Source organism: Neovison vison, chromosome 13 (genome assembly GCF_020171115.1).
Source record: "Neovison vison isolate M4711 chromosome 13, ASM_NN_V1, whole genome shotgun sequence".
Lineage (NCBI taxonomy): Eukaryota > Metazoa > Chordata > Mammalia > Carnivora > Mustelidae > Neogale > Neogale vison.
Window position 1 is genome coordinate 152,161,239 of NC_058103.1, and position 13,199 is coordinate 152,174,437.

Consider the following 13,199-nt stretch of genomic DNA (forward strand, 5'->3'; position numbering starts at 1 on the left):
CCCCGGTGCCCTGAAGACAGCTGCAGAACCCACCAGGCCAAAAACAGGAGCATCAAGAATCCCCACAGTCCGTGTGTCAGGGAGCATGTTCTTGGTTTCACCAGTGGGTCCTGCCAACCACTGCCCCCAGGTGCACCCAGAACCCCGGCCCTCCGCCAAGGGCTGATGCTGGCGCTGAGCGTGCTTCCTGCCAGCTAGCCTAATCAAGCTGCTTCTGATCACACGACGCACTTGCCCCCGGCAGGAAGGAGACCGGCTTCCCATGTCCTTCTGGAGCCAGTTTCCATGGCGACCTCCTGCTCCCCTTTGCATTCCAGCTGTGCTGTTCTCCCTACTGGGCCTTGAACAGGCCATGCCTGCAACCACCCCAGGGCCTTTGCACTCTCTATTCCTCCTCTTCACACAGCCCGTCCCCCTGGATATCCGTATCCGCAAGGCCGGCCCCTCCGCCTCCTCCCCGTCTCCGATCATCTTTGCCGTACCAGCAGTGAGGTCTTCCCTGGTCCTCCCGTTCTGGACGGCTATCCCAGCCCTCTCCACTCTCCTCTCCCTTCCCTGGGTTGTATTTCTCCCAGGAACTTAGAATTGCATATCCTACTTCTTCTCTTTCCCACTCCACATGAGCAAGGACTTTGGGTGGGTCACAGCTTTGCAAAGGAAGGACAGCATGAAAAGGCCCTCACAGGGCTCCTGCCTTCTGCCCGTTGTGTGCCCAAAGCAATAAGCCCCGAGACTGTAAGCGATGTGCCCAAGGCCACACAGCTAGGAAGAGGAGGGAGTCTGTCCTGGCTAACTGGAGCGAGCTTGTTCCCTGGGCGCGTCCTGATGCTCGAACCTTCCCACCGCCTTCCCCATCCGCAGACTGTCCCTGCGTGTCCCTCCTTCCTGGCAGGGGCTCTCTCTGGGAGGACCCCGGCCCCAGGCACCCTCACTGGGAGTGAGGACCCCCTACCCGCTTGGCTGCCTCTGTCTCATGGGGTCGCTGGGCAAGGTTAGCTGCACTTGGTCTCTGTGTGCGAGTCGAGTCCCCTGCACCCCAGGGCGGGGGCAGCCCCTCCCGTGTGTGTGCTCCAGCCTCTGGGAAGGGAGTGGACGGGTGACTGCTCTCCGCCCTCCCGCCTGCCCCCCAAATGCCCATTTCTGCCTGAGAGCTTGGGGAGGGAGGAGGGGCTTGCTGGCAGAGCTGGCTCAGGACATAAAGGACTAAAGGACAGAGCAGAATCATGATGGGCACCGAGCCCTCTGGATTATCTTTCTTTAGGGGCAGGATTTGTAGGTGGTAAATCTTTGAAGCCCCCCAGAGACCGCCCCTGCAATTCTTGACAAAGGGAATTTGAAGTTCATTTCTGCTATTGTGAGCAAGCTGGGGACGTGTCCTTCCTGGATGGCCCCCTCCTTGCTGCACAGCCCCCTCCCCATGGGGGGGCTCAGGCCAAAGTCAAGTGCTGCACCCCGGAGCCGGCAGGTGCCGCAGAGGCTCACCCTCCCACCCCAGAGCTACCCAAGCACCCGCTGGGAGCATTGATGGTAGATCGGAGATCGGAGAGGGGACCCGCTGGGCTTCCCAGCTTGGATTTCACATAATGAGCCTTTGGAATCCGCGAAGTGATTACAAGCCCACTGGGGAGGGACCACCTACAGGCTCTGGAAGCTTTCCTGCTCTACCTCACCAGGAAGCTGCACTTAAAAACAAAAACAAAAAAAAAAACAGCCCAGTTTGCAGTGGAGGCTTGGGACTCCTTGGGGGGTCGGGGGACACTGAAGGCAGCCCTGGGGTGAGGGGCTCAGGGACAAGAGAGCCCCAGAATGGCCCTAGCACAGCCACACGCTCCCCCAGCCCTGAAGCCTGTACTGGCTGATTCAGGACCTGCTTTAAAATCAGAGGCTGAAGAGACTGGGTTTCATAGGCAAGCTGCCTCTCACAGAAGGGGCCACGGAGGAAGAGGGAGGGGGGATGGGCTACTTGGTGTCGCTCAAGCTAGGCGGCCAAGAGTTCAGCCAGGCCTTGGTCTCAGGCTCCTGTGCTGCTGCTGTCTCTTAGCCCACCCTGCTCAGATTAGAGCTGAGCGGGAACTAAACCAGCCTAGAATCCCATCGCTTGCTCCTTATCTGAAGACCCATTGGAAGCCCTGCCCCTGCATGGGTGCTGGGGTCCAGCTGGGGAGACCAGTAAGCCCCAGATGCCTCTCACGGTCCTGGGGACTTGATCACCTCCTCTGTCACTCCCTCTCACTCCACTGTGCTCCTTATTTTCCTGTGTCTCAGAGAGGTTAAGTCACTTGCCCGAGGTAACGCAGCCAGGGAGCTGTGGGGCTCTGACTTGGACTGAGGTCAGTTTGGCCCCAAACCCTGGCTCTCCGGGCGTGCTGGGCTCAGCTGAGGCAGGAGCGGCCATACACGCTTAGGGACAGCTTTGGGAAGAGAGAGTATTGCGTCGTCTTTAAGGCCAAAGTTCTTGGTCACAGAAGTGTGGCTCCAAGGCCTCGAGGCCTTCCCTCACTGCTGAAACACCTGCTCGCTTCTGCTTGGGCTACAAACACGAGCTTCTCTGGGCAGAAAGGCCCAGCTCATAAAACAGAAAGCTCCTTGAGGTGGGGCTCTGGGTAAGGTCCGAGGGCACGTCCCCCGGCTTGTCAGGGGAGGCAAAGGGGTCGGGGTGGCTGGCGACGTGATGCGGAGCCCAGGCATGTAGAGGGCACCAGCCCGTGGGAGGCTCGAGGGAGTGGGCAGGGATGGGCTTGGAAGCCTGCCAGGTCCAGCGGAGCCCTGGGCCAGGGCCAGAAGCCAGTCCTGCTCAAGAGAGCATTACACAACCACCTTATTAACGTCAATAGGGTCAAACTAATTCATTCCAGCTCTGCGAAGCTCTGGTGGGAGGGGGTGGGGGACGGCAGGCCACTGAGTTCCGGGCCCCTGTGTCCATGTTGGCTTAATTAGCTCCGTGGTTCCTGCCTCTCTCGGGGACAGCCTCGCATGCCAGGTCCGCGGCAGCTGTCCACTGCCCTTAGTGGAACCCAGAAGAGGAGGATATCCTGGGTGGTGGGCCCGGCTAGGCCGGTGTGCACTGATGGCCCGGGGACACCAGGGACAGGAGTCTGGGGGTGCGAGCAGGGACACGGACACAAAGAACAGTGCTGGAGGGCACCTGGGGGCCTCAGTGTGTTAAAGTCTCTGCCTTTGGCTCAGGTCATGATCTCAGGGTCCTGGGATCGAGTCCCGCATCGGGCTCTCTGCTCAGCGGGGAGCCTGCTTCCTCCTCTCTCTCTGCCTGCCTCTCTGCCTACTTGTGATCTCTGTGTGTCAAATAAATAAACAAAATCTTTTATTAAAAAAAAAAGAAAGGAAAGAAAGAAAAAGACCAGTGCTGGGGTGGCAGGCTCGGGTCAAAGCACCAGGAGCGTCTGTCCGTGAGATGAGGAGGCCAGCGGGTCTGTGGATGTGAAGCCCATTAAGGTCACCGTTCAAGACAGAGCGTGAGGAGGGCGAGGATGTTGTCGGCCGAGCACGGGGCAGACCTGAGGCGCCTGCGGGCTGGGACGTGGCAAGAGGGTAGGACCAGAGGCCTCCAGAAGTCACGGAGCTCCAGGGCTCCAGCCCGGGTCACGAGAGGACGCTGGTTGGCAGCAGGAGAACGTCTTAGAAATGCAGATCGCTAGGCCCCTTCCCAGCCTGGCAGGAGAAACGCCAGGGCTGAGAGGCTGCCGTCTGAGCCACGCACACAGCAGCAGTGACCGTGGCGTGGGAGAAAGTCCGAGAGCCGCCAGGCTATCCACGTGTGGTCCAGAAGCCAGATCCCCCCTCCGGAAATGCCGGGTCCCAGGCTCCAGGCCCACAGACCAGCCCGCAGCTTAACGAGACCTTGGGGGACCGCGTGTGCCGTTGGGTTTGACAAGGCCCATACCGCAGTTTCAGCCCTGCGGCTCTCCTGCCGGTGTGAACAGGCGTGCGGGTCGGCCAGAATCAGACGGTGAGGGGGATGCGGCCCGTACCGTTCCCGACACAGGCGAGAGCCGTCCTCCCGTCCTCGTGGGCCCCGTCTACTCCCAGAAAACGTCACACACACACACACACACACACACACACACACACACACACGGAATGACGGCTCTGAACCTGCAAAGGGGCACATTGCCGACATCGTCCAGAAGGCAGAGTGCCAGGCAGGCTCCACGAGGCGGCCGTGATTGAAGGAGAAGCAGTGGAGGCCGCTGCCGGCAAGGGCACGCGGATGGTCCTGAGGGGACAAAGCTGCAGAGGGGGAGGCTGCCCCTGTGACCGGGCGTTGCAGTTGCCCACAGCGACCCGGGCGCTCGTCCCCGCCGGGGGAGCCAGCAGAGCTGCTGCTGAACCACAGCAGACGGGCCGCCTCGCATGGCTCTGAATGGCTTTCGGCAGGGACGCCAGCGGGCTGCCCTCCCTTCCCTACGTCTCTGCTGGCTTCTCCGTGCCTGGCATTCTACCGGACCAGCCCGCCCGTCCCCTCTAACGAGAGCTGCTCCTTCGTATTTATGAGGAGGGTTGGTGTGTGCCGGGATCGGCGCTCCGTACACGCAGGCACTTTCTCACCGGGTCCTCTCCACCGTCCCGGGAGGCAGGCGGCACCGCGCTCCAACGCTGCCAGGGTACCCTCCTTGCTGACTGCGAAGAGATTTCCTATTCTACAGAAGGGAAAATCAAGACTGGAGGGAGTCAGGTGGCGTTCCAAGGGTAAGGGTGGTGGGGAGAAGAGTTGGGCGTCCCGGCCCCCGCCCCCAGCCCTGCTCCTGCCCTCGGCCCCGGACTGCAGCTCTCGGGGACCGTTCAGCTCAGGGACAGCCTGTCATGCAGGACCCCCCAGCCACTCCGGAAGAACTGTCGGACTCTGCAGGTGAGCAAGACGCCCAGGATTGGCTGTCAGTCCCCTTGCACGGGGTCCACTGCCGACCTCACGTAGGGACCCCTCCACAGGCAGGCGCTCCCGGTCCTCTGCGGGGGCCACCATTCTAGAGCGGACAAGGGAGGAGGGAGAAAGGCAGAGCGGGGCACACCTCTGTTGGGACTGCAGTCACGGCAACCAGTCTACCTGACAAGGGCGACTCCCCGCCCCGCCCCCAGGCAAAACCCTGTCTGCGTTTTCTCTGCAGACTCTGGAGAATGGGGGTCCTACAGACGCCCAAGGACAGGCACAGCAAGAGGGTACTTCTGCGTCTCTCTCTCCCTGGCCTCGGCAGCCCCTCCCGGGTGAGGGTGCTCGCAGCTCCCCCTCCCTCGTAGCTGTGTGCTTGGGACCTTTGCAAGCTCTCTGGTCACTCCAAGCAGGACACAAGCCTTGCATTCGGTCACCAGAAGCTGATCCTGCCGTCCAACGCTGCGAGATCCAATGGGGGTTCCTCCCTGTGCCCCTGCGCCCTCTGCTTCTCACACCATGCTGGGGGCTTCATGGGCCTCTGATGACCGCACCTACATCCCTCGTCACGGAGCCACAGCCTGGGACCCGAGGCTCATACAGTTGAGGTCTGGCTCCACAATTTATGAGCCACGTGGTCCTAGGTGCGTCTCTTGGCCACTCTGTGGCTCAGTTTCCCCGTTTGCAGAGTGGGAATGACAGCCGTCCGAGCACACAAGGTCACAGTGAGCAGTGAGTAAAACACACGTTCAGCACTCGGGGCCAGCCTCCAGCGGCCACCGATGCGGGCGGCTGTTATCAAACATGTCACAAAGACTCCAAGATGCTTCCTTTGTGAGACACAGCCCTGACCCAGGGACGTTACGACGGCGTTCCTCATTCGGCTCAGAAGGGGTTCCACAGACAACGATGTTTGGGAAACACCATCCTTTCGCTGCAGGATGGCTCACAGCTTTGTGCCACTTTCCGAAGCAGCCTCCAGGCGGGTTGCTGCCTCGGCATTTTCCGGGCTTGGGCTTGGAGCCCCCCAGTCTGGAGCGTACGGACGCGGTCTGGGGAATGCCCGTTGGTCCTGCTCTCTCATGCACAGATGGGGAAACCGAGGCCCAGGGACAGGAGGAGGCTTCCTGGAGTTACCGGCTGGTTAAGTGGCGGAGCCTCCCCCACGACACCCCAAACCATGGCACCGACACCAGGTTCAGGAGGAACCACGGGAGCGCCCCTTCCCCACGGGGTCGTCAGCCCCCGGCAGATCCTGGGCCAGGAGTGGAACCAAACCCAGCTCCGTGGTTCCTTGCTGTGTTTTCTTGGCACCTGAAGACTGTGACTCGGGGGCAGGAGGTGAGCAAGGAAGGTCTGAAAGGCCCAGGGCCGGAGGCCGTCCCAAAATAGGCAGACGTTACCTCCTAAGGCCCTGAGAGCGGACCCTGGCTTCTCCCTGGTGGGCTGGCCACAGACCGTCTCCCACCCACCCCTGCCGCTGGTCAAGCAGTGGGGGGAGGGGGGAGGCCAGAGCTGCGGCCCTGGGCCACCTGAGTCCCACCTGCCCTCAGGCAGAGCCTTGTGGGACAGAGGAGGGCCGACCTTGTTCACGGTGACTCCGACACCGAGGCACCCCCACGGGGACGCGCGGGCCAGAGTTCAGGCCGCACCGATGGCGTCCGCCGGGAAGTTCTGTCATCGCGGCAGTCACTGCGACGGGCGCTTGGTTCTGAGAGCAGTTAGTGCCGCGCAGGCGGAGGGGAGTTTCTCCGGGGGTCATGAAGCAAGTCGTCCAATTATAAACCTCAGCGTGATGTCGGCGGTCACCCGTGGCTGTTCTCAGGGACCCAGTGACTCTCAGCCTTTCCCCTGTGAGACACACGTGACACATGATGCTGGTCTGTGTGCTGGGTCCGCCCGTGGTGGGGACGGGGTCTGTCGGGTCAGCGAACGCCGCGGAGACGGGCGGCATCGCGAGCTGGTGCGGACGGGGAAGGTGCTCCCTTGGACAGAGCGCTAGCGGGGTGTGCCTGGCAGCGTCCGGGGAGCGGGGACACGGCGCTTCCGCTGCCTGCCTGCAGGCCTGCAGTTCCGGCGTTCGGTATGTGCCCCAGAGGTGTTGGGCTCGCACGCAGGACCCCTCTCCGGGATGGTCACCACCAGATGTCGGCCACGCACGGCCGGAGGCGCAGCTGAGCAGAGGAAAGCCATAGAGTGCGACGGGTCAGAGCAGTGAGGAGAGAACAAAGCCACATGCGCCATGGTGCGGAGATCTCAAAATTGCTGCGTGACCCCAAGTCACAACCGTCTTTCTGTCAATTTTCAAGTAGAGAAACCAGTACCACACCTTTCCCATGGAAGCACATACGTTTGTAATGGAAGAGCGTGTAGAGCAGAGGGAAAGGGTTAGCTTGCGTCTGCACGGCTGTGCCCGAGAAGGGGCACTTGGGGGTGTAGATGGGTCTGTAAGGAACCCACGTTCTCTGGAAGCCTGCTGCGGCAGCTGCCTCCCTCTCGGCCTCAGTGTCTCCTGAGCCCTGACCACCTGCTCAGCCTTGGGCACCTGCCACGGCCACCGACCTCTGCAGGCTGACGTGGCCCCCGAGACGGACCAGATGCGTGCCCAGAATCGTGGGGGCTCCCATTCTTTCCAGACTCAGTGGAAAGACTCTGCCCGGGTCTGCGGTCTGGCTTCCTCGGCGGCCAGCGGTAACTCAGCGTTTCTCAGCGGGGCTGATTTTGCCCCCGGGAGATGTCCGGCAACGTGGAAGACGTGGTTGGTTGTACACGTGCTGTACGTGGGTGTCACTGGCGCAGAGAGTGGAGACCGGGACCCGGCTCCACAGGCTGGGGCGCCCGGGACAGCACCCTACAATGCAGACTCGTCTGGCCCGGCGTCAGCAGGCTCCAAGCGGAGAAAACCGGGCGCAGCTCTGCGACCTCAGGCACATGACTTCACCTCTCTGAGCTCCGGCTCCCTCCTCCGTGAACCGGGCGCCGCCAGCACACGGACTCGGTCTGCTGGTTGTGGGGATTGAATGTGCCCGTTCGGCCAGCGAATGGCTCTGGAGCGTGCTGTGTGTCCCGGTCATAGCAGCATCTCTGAGGAAGAGCACCGAACGCCCAGAGTTTAGGGAAGCCGTTCTGAGGCTCCAACGCTCGAATCCTCGCCGGTCCCGAGTGCCTCATGGTACGGGTCACCGTGGACAGCGATGCGCTGCGGTTGGGAAGGGCCGCCTTCCCCACACTCGGACCCCTGGGCCCGGGGTGCCTGGACTCACAGTCGAGGACGGCAGGTGGCCGCCCCATGCAGCTGTGGCTCTCCGCCCCCTGGGGGTGGGGGTGGGCGCAAGGCAAGGAAGCCTGGGTGCGAAGGGAAGAGCCTTGGAGGGGTGGGGGAGGGGAGGCATGTTGGACGACGGCCCGCCCGGCCAGAGCAGCGTGCCGCCCCACGCCGGGGGTAGAGGTTATTTAAAGGTCTGATCGCAAGAGTTGTCGGCTGGGGTCGTGACCTTGGGGTCGTGACCTTGGGGTCCTGGGATCAAGCCCGGCTTGGGGCTCCGGGCTGGGTGCTCTGTGCGGAGTCTGCCTGGGTTTCTCCCTCTGCACCCCCAGTCGTGCCGAGCGAATGAAGGACTCGGCAGGGTTGGGCCCTGCTGAAGCATCCCGCACACTCACATCTTCCTTGTCACGTGCGTGTGAAAAGGCATCCCCGTGCATCTGACAACTCGTCACAAGGACACGGTGGACATTCCATGTGACAGGAGGGCCTGGAGCCACGGTTGGTCGGCAGTGTTTCCTCCTTTTTTTTTTTTAAGATTTTGTTCATTTATTTGACACAGAGAGAGAGGTCACAAGTAGGCAGAGAAGCAGGCAGAGGATGGTGGGAGGCAGGCTCCCCGCTGAGCAGAGACCCTGATGCGGGGCTCAATCCCAGGACCCTGAGATCATGACCTGAGCCGAAGGCAGAGGCTTTAACCCACTGAGCCACCCAGGCGCCCGGCAGTGTTTCTTCCTTTCGCATCCGGGCGGGAGGTAATGATGCGTCTTGCAACCATCACATCACCGATGGGGCGAATGTGGGCGATGGTGACACGCCATCCACGGAGGTATGTGACCTGCTGGGTTCTTGGTACGTGACTTGGTACGTGACTCTGTGGTTCTTGGTCGATATTCTCAGTGGCTCTGGAAGTGCACGTGCAGATTCGTGTTTTGTTAAGGCTCAAACTGGCTGAGACTCCGAAGGGATCTGCCCGAGGACCCCAGCTGGTGCGCGGAGCCGGGCCCAGCCCCCACTTATTCTCTGTGGACCCAAAGCCGTGGGATGCAGCCTCTGTGTCCTGGTTCAGTGGCAGCCTATACCCTCTTCCCCAGGCTAACCAAGGCACGACGTGGCTGAGCCCGGGGGCCGCCACCCTCCCTGTGCCTCCGAGTCCCCCCGCCTGGCCCCCCGGCCCCGGGGTGAGCACAGCTGGATCTGTGAGCAGCTGGAGCTGAGCGCCTGCGGGTCTCCCCTTCCCTGAGCAGGCAGGACACATGGGGTGCCGCGGCTGCGGGGCTCGAGACGGCGGCGTGTCCGTGAGCTTTGGGCAAGGCCCATGCGTTCTGGAGGGGAGCCTCATCTGTGGACTTTCTAGCGAAGCTCTGTGTCTGCAGATTCCAGCAAATGTGGAGCAGAACAGTCGTCATGTTCGCAGCAGCGTCTTCGCTCTGCAAGGACGGAAACAAAGCCCAGCCGGAGCCCGGCCGAGGCTGCAGCAAGACGGAGATCCACACGGGGCGTTCCCGGGGCTCCCTGCCCTGCGGGCTGGCGGCTGGCTGCAGGGGTGACACCTCCTCCCAGCTTTGAAACGCCCTCTTCCCCCACCCTCCTCCGTGGTGGCCACAGCCCTGCAGGGTCTGGTTTTCATTCTGGTCCTCCTTCAGGGCCTCTGGTGAGCTCCGGCGCCCCGTTTCTCCGAACAAGGATAACCACTTCCACCTGCTCATATGACTCGCTCCTGGGACAAGGGGGGGCCTCTTGACAGGGCTGAGCTGCCTTGCATGTGTTGAACGGCTTCTTGAAATATGGGCCTCCTCCCCATCCCCGCCTTCCCTCCCTTGCCTCCCCTACCTCCCAGCCTCCACGGGGAGGGGGGGCGGTTGTCTCAGAGCCGGAGGGGAAGGAGGGTGGTGTGGTGGTGCTCAGAGCTGGGGGGAGGTGCTCAGGGGGTGGGGGGGCCGGGGGTGTGCCTTGGGGTCGGGGGCGGGGGTGTGTCTTGCTTTGCCCAGGCGTTGCTTCCCACTCACTCTGATGGCGATGAAAAGGCTGGGGTCTGGGCCTGTCTGTTACCTCCTGCCCTGTTTCCCCACCCAGGCCATGGAGGGGAGCAACTCCAACCCTCCGTGCACAGAGGCCCAGGGAGGGCAAGGGATGTTCTCGGAGTCTTACAGTGACTGATGGCAGCTGGGGTGCCCCCACGTCTGGAAAGCCCAGGGCGGGGAATCAGGAGATGAGGGGCTGTGTATGGGCTCCAACGGCCGGGATTTAAGCCCAGTGTTGCCCCGGCTCGCCGTCTTCTGCTTCCTTACCCACGGAAACGGGCATCGTTACAACCACGTCAGGGGCTATGGGCGCCCGGCACGATGATGACGTGAAGCTCGCGCTGTCTCAGGCTTCCGCCCAGCACAGACCCAGTGATGAGTGTTGGGGTTTCACTGGGGACAGTGTCAGGCCCCCACAAACGCAGAACGCGACTCCTTCTGTCTGAGGGACCTTAAGATTGTCCCATCATTTAAACATCTTAAGTAGAGGCTCCCTGGTCAAAGGCAGAGGTTCGAGTCCGACGACCCTGAGAATCCTGGGTAAATTACACTCAAGAAAGCTGCTTTCCTAAAGACGGCCCGAGACGGGCGAGGTTGGAGACTCCTGCTGACAGACGGGCCTCACGCTGTGTGGGGAAGCTGGAGCCGCAGCACGCGGTGCGGAGGGCAGTTTGGACGAGTCATGAAACTTAGTGATGCAGCTGCCCCTGGGTCAGGCCATCGCTGCAGCAGTGGCCGGCGGTGCACTGGGGCCTCCAAGTGTGGCAGCCACCCTGGGCCGGGAGGGCGGGTCCTGTGCTACAAAACCTGCCGTGTGCCCCCGAGGGTGGGGTGTGGGTGAGGTGACCTCATAACCACTTCAGTACCTTCAGGGGAGACTCCCCCAGGCCTGCGGGGGCCGGGGGCTGGCAGCCAGTGTGCTCCAGGCTCGGGCTCCGGGTCCGGCAGACCCCCATGTCCGTCCCAGCTGTGCCACCGACTAGCTGCGTGGACACAAGTCATGTTGCTTCTTTGAGCTGCCGTTCCCTGGAGTTCACTGCAGAGGAGGCCTCCCGCCCTGAAGCACCGGTGAGAGGGGCCGTGAGGTCCCAGGAGGCGCCCGGCTCCGTGTCTGGTGCCCGGCTAGAGAGCACGGCCTGTGAGCAGCAAAGGTTTCCTCTTCTCCCATTTCTCTGTGACTCACTGTCCCTGTCTTTGTCCCTTCAGCCCTCCCCGCTTGCCGTCGTGGGTGCCGCACACTGGATGCCACGCCCCGCGCTGGTAGGAGCAAACCTCAGACACGGGACCGGAGGCATTGCTCACATCTCCACCGGAAGCTCCTGCCTGCCCGGCCCCCAGCCCTGCCTCCCTCCCTCCCTGCCTCCCAGGGCCTGCGGGGCTGCCTTGATTCTTGCCTTTGGCTCCTGGATTTCCCCCCCTTCCCTCCACGGCCCCCAGCCAACCCCCCAGTATGGCTTGGGTCTAACTCACAGCCGTGGTGTTGGCTTCTTTTCCCGGCTGGGGATGCGCCCCACACGGCCTCCCGTGTCGCCTCCAGAGAGGAGAGGGTAAATCACTCGCTACCTCCTCTAGGAGTATCAACGGCAATGAGCTTCTGACAAACAAAACGAAAAAAGCCCCAAACAAACCCCAACCAAAAACTGTTGCAAGAGAATTACAGATGCGCAGAAGGTTGGGAAAACAACACAGGGAGACTGTCTCCCCACCACCCAGCTTCTTCCTAGGGGCTGCTTGGCACCATGGCAGGACTCTTCCAATGTGTGACTCTCAGGGCGAGGACCTGGTAGGAAAGGGATGTTTAGAGGTTCATACTTGTCCTTGCAAATCTGCTCAATTTCCCCGAAAGGCCTGGTCTTTCTCTTCTCCTGGCTCAGTCACGGTCCAGAAAGTGCCCTTCACCAGCCACGACCCAGGCGAGCTCCAGTCAAGGCGGACTTTACCAGGAAGATCCTGGCTGTGCCCGCGTCCTCAGAAAGGCTGGAGAGAAGAGCCAGGACGAGGACCGGGGCGCCCAGACTCCCGGCCGGCCACTCAGGCGTTTCCCACGGTAAGGACGGGATGCTCGTGCCTTCTTTTCCTGTCTCTCCCCTCGTCTTGCAAGCGTTAGCCCGTTGTCCTGGCAAGAGCGGCTCCTCGCCCTCTGGCCAACACACGTGGCCATGCCCCACTGGACGGTCTGTTTCTCGGGGTCAAGCTCTCGGTGTCTGTATAGTTCATAATATTTACTCAGGGTAGGAGACCAAGATGTATTATGGATAAACAAATTCTGGGGCCAAAGGCAGTTAATTTATTTCACCAAACTCTCTGACAGTCCCACAAAACCAGAACGAGGGGGACCTGCCTCTTCTTTTCTGTCTGACTCCTCTTCTTAATGGCAGCGTCAACGTGGCTGCTGAGTGAATTGAGCTTTTAAAATCACGCACAGGGCTTTTAAGGACCCATGAACTTACAAATAACAGCTACACAAGGTTTTAATTAGCATGATGTGAGAAAAGTCATTGACCTGCAGGTGCCCTTCTCTGAAAGGTGGGTAATGAGCGGCCACCTGCTAGCTCCCTGGGCTGCTGGCTCCTTGATGAGGCGGCGGTGGGCGGCGGCCCAGTGCCGGGAGGACGGAGGAGGAAGCTGTCGAGATGCTGCCGGTCCTCACCAAGACCGAGACCCGCTTACCTCGACGCCCTCTGGCGACCAGATTCAAGCACTGTTTACCGTGGGTTCCAAGGGACTGGGCCTATGCTAAGACGCAGGAGAAGAGTGGCTATACTCTTCTCCCGTGGGAGGTGACGGTGGTCCCTGCCACTCCCTCTGCCCCGGCTTCTACGGCTGGATTTTGGGGCCAGGCAGTCCTCGGGGGTGACCGTCTGAAAGCCAAGTCGGTCACCCACCCTAAGACCTCTGACGTACGCCCGCAGGAGCTGGCTCATGCTGTTTGCCTCTGGAAAGCAGAGCGTGGAGGGGCGAGAGCCAGACGAGCACAGGTTTCAGCTCAACGGACAAGTGGACGTGCCCGTCCATGGTCGGGTAGCCA